The sequence below is a fragment of the Silene latifolia genome, chromosome 5 (assembly GCF_048544455.1).
Source record: "Silene latifolia isolate original U9 population chromosome 5, ASM4854445v1, whole genome shotgun sequence".
NCBI lineage: Eukaryota > Viridiplantae > Streptophyta > Magnoliopsida > Caryophyllales > Caryophyllaceae > Silene > Silene latifolia.
Window position 1 is genome coordinate 31,441,382 of NC_133530.1, and position 8,583 is coordinate 31,449,964.

Sequence of the window (8,583 nt, forward strand, 5' to 3'; positions counted from 1 at the left end):
AAACTTTGAGGAGCCAAATTACCGGATTCCATCAACAAGCTCTTGAGAGCTTATATGAGTCTTGGGAGAGGTAAAGAGATTCAAAGACAATGCCCACATCATGGTCTAGATGATTGGTTTCTAGCAATAACATTCTACAATGGATGTTGTGCCGAGTCCCGAAGGATTCTTGATTCCGCCAACAATGGGCGGTTTGATCAAATTGACACCGACCTTGCTCATGCCACGATCGAATCTATGACGGTCCATGATGCACAATATGTCAATTCCTGAGTTATGCCATCCAAAGGCAAAGAAGAATCCTCCAACTCCGTTTTGTAGCTCAAATTGCCTTGCTCCAACAACAATTGGCGGAAATGGATGCTAGGGATTCCGTTCAACAACTCAATGTCATGACTTCAACAAGCCAAATCGTTGTGTGTGATGGTTGCGGAGGTGCGGGTCATTATGCCGCTCATTGCCAAGCTCCCATTGAAGAGGTAAATGCTTTCCAAGCTTTATGACAAAATGCTTATCCACCGGGTACATTCTCAAACACATATAATCCAAATTCAAGATTTCACCCGAACATGTGTTATAGAAGCAACAATGTGCTTAATCCTCAACCATAACCCCCACCACAACAAAATGCCTATGTCCTTCAACAACAAAAGTATATCCCTCCACCGGGTTATCAAAATCAACAAAGGCCCCCACAAAACAATTTCCAACAAAATCAACCTCCACTACAAAATGCCCAACAAAACAACTAAGAAGGAGGTAAGCTTGAGGGCTTGATAGTCCGTATGCAAAATGAATTGTTGGCTCAAATCCAAAAGAATGAGCAAGCTCAAAATGCCGCAATCAAAATATTGGAGCAACAAATGGCTCAATTGGCCTCATCTAGCTCCTCAAGGAAATCGGGTCAACTACCCCCTCAAGGTGAGCAACTACATGCTACCCTTAATGTTATCTCCTTAAGAAGTGGTACAAAATATAATGGGCTATCCATGACCAAAGAAAATGAGGAGGTGCTTGTTGAGTTGGAGATCTCTCCAAATGATAAAGAAAGTGAGGAAGTTCCCAAGAACGTGGATGATCCACTTGTTATTGAGAAAGTCAAGGAAGTGGAGGATGCTCCTCCAAAGAAAGATGTTGAAGCAAAGATTCCGGAAAAAGTCAAAGTGCCATTTCCTCATAGATTGGCAAAGCATCAAAAGAATTCTCAATTCGGTAAATTCATGGAAGTTGTGAAGAATCTCCAGGTAACCGTTCCTTTTACCGAATTAATCACTCAAATTCCCTATTACACTAAGTTCATGAAAGACATTTTAACTAAGAAGAGGACTTTTGATGAGGTTGAAACAATAGCTCTCACTGCCGAGGTGAGTGCTCTTTTGCAAAACAAGTCACCTCCTAAGTTAAAAGATCTCGGTAGCTTTTCTATTCCATGCACAATTGGCACCTACCAAATTGATAAAGCTTTTTGCGATTTAGGTGCTAGTGTGAGTGTAATACCATACTCTATTTGTGCTAAGCTTAATATGGGAGTCTTAAAATGCACTAGTGTCACATTGCAAATGGCGGACCGTTCTATAAAACGCCCTTTGGGAGTTTTGGAGGATGTTCCCGATAAAGTTGGTAAGTTTTTCATTCCGGTTGATTTTATTGTTCTTGACATGGCCGAAGATGCCCAAATCCCAATCATTTTGGGAAGACCATTTTTACACAACGCGGGTGCGTTAATTGATGTCAAGAACGGTAAAATTACATTAGAAGTGGGTGACGATAAGGTCACATATAATTTGAATAGTGCCATGAAGAGTCCAATGATAGAAGAGTCTTGTTATTCTATTGACATTTTGGATGTTGTTGACATTGTTATAGAAGACTCTACACCTCGATATTTATCTAAAGATCCCTTGGAGGCACTCTTGCTTTTAGAATCATTTGCAGGTGATGAGGAGATTGGAAATGAGGAGATTGATGCTTTGGAGCAAGAATTGGATGGAGAGGAGCTATCATTGGAGGAGAGCTCACACATTATAGGCTTGGTTGCTACACCTCAAGATCTTGAGGTACAAAAACCCGAGCTTAAGCTCCTTCCTTCCAATTTGAGGTATGCTTTTCTAGATGATGAGGGGATGTGTCCGGTAATCGTTAGTGCTAAATTAGATGAGAGTCAATTGGCTAAATTGCTTCATGTCTTAAGGTCTCACAAGAAAGCCATTGGTTATAAACTTGACGATTTAAAAGGCATAAGTCCCGAATTTTGCATGCACCAAATTAATCTTGAGGAAGATCATAAACCATGTGTCCAAGGTCAAAGACGACTAAATCCTAACACGCAAGAAGTGGTCAAAAAGGAAGTGCTAAAATTGTTAGATGCGAGAATTATCTATGCGATTTCCGATTCTAAATGGGTGAGTCCGGTCCAAGTGGTTCCTAAGAAAGGAGGAACCACCGTAGTAAAAAAATGATAAAAATGAGCTAATTCCAACTAGAATTGTGATGGGTTAGAGAATGTGCATTGACTATAGGAGGTTAAATCTAGCCACAAAGAAAGACCACTACCCATTACCTTTTATTGACCAAATGTTGGAAAGGTTGGCATGTCACAAATATTTTTGCTATCTAGATGGTTATTCCGGGTTCTTTCAAATACCCATTCACCCGGATGACCAAGAGAAGACCACGTTTACATGTCCCTATGGTACATTTGCCTACCGTAGAATGCCTTTTGGTCTTTGTAATGCCTCCGCCACTTTCCAACGTTGCATGATAAGCATCTTTTCCGACTACATTGAGTCTATCATGGAGGTGTTTATGGATGATTTTAGTGTCTATGGTTCTTCTTTTGATGCTTGTTTGACTAACTTGTCCAAAGTTTTGAAGCGTTGTGAAGAGGTTAATTTGGTGTTGAATTGGGAAAAGTGCCACTTCATGGTAAATGAAGGAGTGATGCTTGGTCATATTGTTTCGGAAAGAGGAATTGAAGTGGACCGTGCTAAGGTCCAAGTTATTGAGAAACTACCCCCACCGGTAAATGTGAAGAGTGTAAGGAGTTTCTTAGGCCATGCGGGTTTCTACCGCCGTTTTATTAAAGATTTTTCTAAGATTGTCAAACCCCTTACGGAGCTTCTTTTAAAAGATGCTCCCTTTGTGTTTACTAACGATTGTCTTGAGTCTTTTAATAGGATCAAGAAGACTTTGATTTCCGTGCCTATCATCCAATCACCAGATTGAAACTTGCCATTCGAGCTCATGTGTTATGCAAGTGACTATGCGGTAGGTGCCGTGCTAGGACAAAGAAAGGACAAGGTTCTCCATGCTATCTACTACACTAGCAAAACCTTGTATGTGGCTCAAATTAACTATGCCACCACGGAGAAAGAGCTACTTGTGTGGACACGGGCCACGGGGGTGCTTGGGAAACAAGCGTTTGCATTTGTGGAGTCGCCACCAATTTATTGTGGAAAATTGGAAACCGTTCGAATACCTCGTGTCATGTCAAGACACAAAGTAGTGACATGAACACTAAACACTCGTTACCCTTAGCATTCTATGTCTAGAATGACTCTCGTGAATGCCAATGAACACGGATGTTCACAGAGATCTGGAGTAAGGGGTAAGGGTACGTATTAGGAAGCTCTTTTGATCGAACACCTAATCCCGCCCGCCTCGATAGCGGCCTCTACTAATGATTAGGAAAAATCGTCTATACTCGATATATTGTCGGTTATATGCATGCAATGCAACATCCAAGTTTTGATCCTAACATGTGAGAATTATGCTATGTCGGTGAACAATTAATTTAGCATACAATTGAGTCGAAGTAGGGATTTAGATTCAATTACATGTGAAAGCATACAAACAATGCGATAAAAGAAATACAATAATAAATACAATAATTACAACGGATTAATGATTTATGTCGAAAATACTTTTAAAAACGGATAATTTGGGAAAAAGAATAAACAAACGAATTAACGAACATGAATTAGGTGATAATACGAATAATAGTAGACTAATGCGTAATTAATAAACTAGGTCAAGGCAGAACGGGATTTCAGAGACAGAAATAAACCTGGAACAGGCGCAGCAGAGCTGCGCCCTCTGAAAGAGGCGCAACAGTTGCCGCGTCTGTTCCAAGGCTGAGTTCTGGCTGTGAAGCCGGAACTGCAAATCGTTAGTATTCGTGGGTGAAATTTAATGATTGATTACGATATATGACTCGGATGAAAGTGATTTAATACATTAATTACATGTGAATGAGTCATAAAAGCGATAAAAGTCATAAAACATGGATGAAACGAATGCAAACAAATTAATTACATGAATGAAAGATTGATTAGTGACATGGGTGAACTAATTAGGGTAAATATGACGAATTAATGAAGAACTAATGACGGACAAACATGTGGGAATATATCAAAGATCGAATTCCATAAACTCGATATGAAAGAATCGAATCCATACAACCCGGATTGATTTTAATGACGAAAACCCGCAAATATTGGATTATAAGGGATTTAAGTCGGGATTTAACGATGAATTATATACTAACAGTGATTAACAATATGTTGAATTATTAGAATTATCATGCTTAAGTCGTCATATGAACAATGAACAATAAACGAAAAAAATAACAAAACAAACGAATTGACAGAAGACGAAGGAAGAAGAAAGGAAGCAGGAACTGCGGCAGCCTCACGAAGAGGCACAGCAGGTGCTGCGTCCCTTCAAAGAGGCGCAGCAGTTGCTGCGTCCTTTCTCGACGTCTGTCTCCTGATAATCCGTAAAAAGGGTTTTAAACATGGTTTTACAAATCGGTTTTTTAGAAGTACTTTCGACATAAACCTTACAATATGATTACAAAAAGTAAATAACAATAAACAAAGAAGGATTTACACCCTCAGACTTACATGTTTGATGAAACGAGATGAACTAAGTTTATGATTAGTGATGCTCGACTCAAATGTAACGAAAGTGCCCTCGTAAGAGGAAAACGATTAAGATTAATTAAGTTGATTATGGTGGAGTTGGTCAAATTGGTCAGTCATGCAAACGAGGCTGGTACTCAGAAGGATCCGAGATTACATGGTCGAAAGTTCAAGCACGTAGACGCCAAAAAGTAAGAACGTGGTCTAGAATTCAAAGGGAGAAGAGAAGGGCGGACACTCGCGTGAGAAATATGAGGAGCGAAGGCTCCTATTTATACTAATCACGTGAAGGAATTAGGGTTTTCGGAGAGACTTTGGAAGTGAATCTCGAAAAGATATGAAAAGATACGAAAAAATACGCAGAAAAGGACTTGGGAAGAGGCGCAACAGGCACTGCGTCCCTTGGAAGAGGCGCAGCAGCTGTTGCGTCTGTTCCCAGGTGGTTTCCTCCTGCGGAAGAAAGATTTCCGTGTTTAGTTTATGGAATAACGGATTAATCTTATTTTCCTTAATATTTTGTGTGAATATTACGGGAAATTCTTTACAAAAGATTAAAAGATTTTGAAATATGGAATAGAAATATCCTAACATTCGAACATTCGACTCGGGATTTTAGCGGTTATCGAGAAAATGAAGACGGTTTTAGGCCCGGACTCCAAATGTACTCTAATTACTGTCAAAACGACCGTATCGGCGCGTAGATGACAATTAAGAGGTAGACATAAATGTTTGAGCAATCACTTGACGATAAACTTATGAACTGTCACAAATCATTCCGCGTACCAAACATGCGGCCCAATCATCACCGGGTGGTTTGCGGGAGGTGCAGAAATGAGGTATCTACAGAGCCCCCACTTTGACTGACGCTTGGACAAGGCGAAAGTCAAAGTATAGCCATCAGGTCAATCGAAGATTACAACCTGACGACTATGGCGACACGAGGCGGCTCAAGGGGTCTGAACCAAGGACCTGTCGTCGGGAACATTTTAGAGTCTGTCGACTATCGGGGAGGGTCGTTTAAAGTCCATTAGACTACGTAAGGAAGCTCGCCAGCCATAAGAAGAGACCATACCCGAAACTTCTTTCTCGAGATGCTTCCGGAGGTGCGTAGGAGCTAAGGTTAAGCGTAGGAGCTAAGGGTAAGCGTAGGAGCTAAGGGTAAGACCTAAAAGATATATAAGGATTGTGCTATAGGGTGTGGGACCCTAAAGGAAAACATCGATGGGAAGGAGGCCAAATATAAGTTCGACCTAAGGGGTAACTAAGGCTCGAGTGTAAGAACTCTACCGGTCTGGGAACATCTAGAGAACGACACTTGTATCGCACTGCGTGGGGAAACAAGAAATATCGTGAGTAGCAGGACACAGGCGGGAACTGCTGGGAGAAATCTGCTTGGATCGTCTTCAAACAAACTTCAGAAGAACTTGAGAAGGACGATTGTATGTCGTGAACTCTCGTTTGGGAAAACCTTATCGGGAATTCATCTCCATGTCTCGAGAGGGATTGTCTATCCGCTTACTCTCGCTGGGGGAATATAATGAATGCGTGTCGAAACACCTGTCAGAGAATACTTGCTTGTTGTGACAAGCAAGGTCTTGGAATAAATAAATAATGTACGGTAGTCTGCAGTTGGCTTAGAAATGCGGGTCTGAGCGAAGAACAATCGTCAAACGGACCAGAAAAGATAAAATGGCATCAGGGAAGATGCGCACCAAAGATGGGCCCACAAATAACGAACTCATAACGAATTTTTGAAAATTCGTATGAAGGGAAGTTTAGGAAGAGGCGCAGCAAGAGCTGCGTCTCTTGGAAGAGGCGCAGCACCTACTGCGTCTTTTCCTGAGGGTGTCTTTCCTGCGTAAAAGCTTGCATTTGTCATGACTAATCGAGGTATGTATATCATTCTAGCATTAATCTTCTATAATGGACGAATTGGATCGACAAAATTCGGGGTTTTCAACCCTAAAATGTCGAAAATTTGGGGCTTTCCCCCCAAATGATCTTGCCTTGTAAAATTGACCTTGTAAATGACTAATTGGTAGTATAAGGATCATAACCATGTATTTGTTTCGAATTTTCGTTGAGTCTTGGGCATTTGAGTGAAATTGTGACGGTTTCACAGCTAAACCATAAATTGCTTCGAAAATAGCCTTAGGATTGCCCGTTTGTGAGGAAACTTGATATTTGGAATCCTTGGATGATAGGTAAACTTCCTACCATCTCTGAATTTTGGTTTGTGACGGCTTTTTCAGGACACTTTTCTAGGGCATAATCGCCGTTATAACGAAATGCTGTCAAAATTTCGACTCGAACCCATGAATATGGTTCAACTTAGGCTTGACTTAACCCAAATTACCACATGAGTGATCGGGTTTGTGGGAATACGACCAAATATGGCAAGAAAAGAGCGACTTCGGGGCTTCTAAAGCTCGAAAATCCCCTAATCAAGGTTCGTCGTCACTTGACGCGGCCTAAAATTACTTTAACGTTGCAGGTGACGAGACTTCTACTTCTGGGAGAGCTCCCATGGATATAGACACAACCATCGACGCTTCTCGTGCTCTCGAGGAGGCAGTTGCTGAGGACGAGGTGGAGGAGGAGGAGGCCCCGAGGCGGGCCAACGTTGGGCGAGGTGGTCGTCAGCTGAGGGGAGCACATGTGTGGGCTGAGACCTGGGACAACAGGCACTTGCTTTGGGTTGCGGAGGGTCACCTGTCTTATAGGACGGTGAAGAGCTTGGTAATCTTGGATTCATTACTCATCATTCATCTTTTTTCATTTCATTTGCTCATATCTTTTCCAATTTCATTCAAACTAAAGATAGCTTTTGTTTCAAATCACAATAGGAGGCCAGGAACATTAGATCGTTCTCGGGCTACACGACGGCGATGGAGTGCTACGAGAGGCTGTCGGCGGAGAAGCGAGCCATGATCGAGCGGGGAGCATTTGGCGCCTTGGTGCAGGCTTGGAGGGACATTGCGAAGAGGAAGCTGCGGGCTAACCTTAGCCTGGTCCGCGCTTTCTTGGACCGATTTTGGGACACGACTTCCACTTTTCACATGACTTTTGGTGAGGTGGGAGTCACGTTGGAGGACTACGGCATGATCTCTGGTCATGCCGTGTGGGACCGAGGTGGTAGAGTGGCCGGAGACTGCCATGAGGGTGGACTCGGCCGAGGCTAGGAGGTTGATCGGCTGGAACTTGGCGCCGAAGGCTACTGCAGTGCCTGGTTTGGTGCCTAGTTCCTACGTCCGAGACTACTTTGCGGGGAAGACCCCGACGCGGGTGGTGATTGACAGGAGGGAGACGGCTCCTCCTCCTTGTATAGGCCGAAAGCGAGGGGCCGCTTGTGGCTTTGTGGTTTCGTCTTCGATTTACCTCGGAGACAAGGGAGAGAGGTCTGTCGACGAAGCTTCTTCCCTTCCTTTCGACCCGAGCTCCCTAGGACGTTGGGGCCGGGTCATCTTTCTTGGTTTTGCGATCCTCATCCGCTTCATGAGGGCCATGGTTCGTCCGGAGTTGATGGACAAGGGGACTTCTCCACAGTGCTTTGTCGGCCCTGGACTACTGTTGGAGGTATGAACCTTCATTCAGACTAAAATCACTTCTTTTCTTTATCGAATTACGAAAGATCATTATTGACTATCTTGCTTCACAGGCG

General features: G+C 42.7%; 1 non-coding gene across 1 annotated transcript; it reads right to left on the reverse strand.

Moving 5' to 3' along the window:
• LOC141658168 (small nucleolar RNA R71) lies at positions 1 to 107 on the reverse strand. Its single transcript, XR_012549070.1, has one exon. It is a non-coding gene; the product is annotated as a small nucleolar RNA R71 (small nucleolar RNA).
• Positions 108 to 8,583: the final 8,476 nt, after the last annotated feature.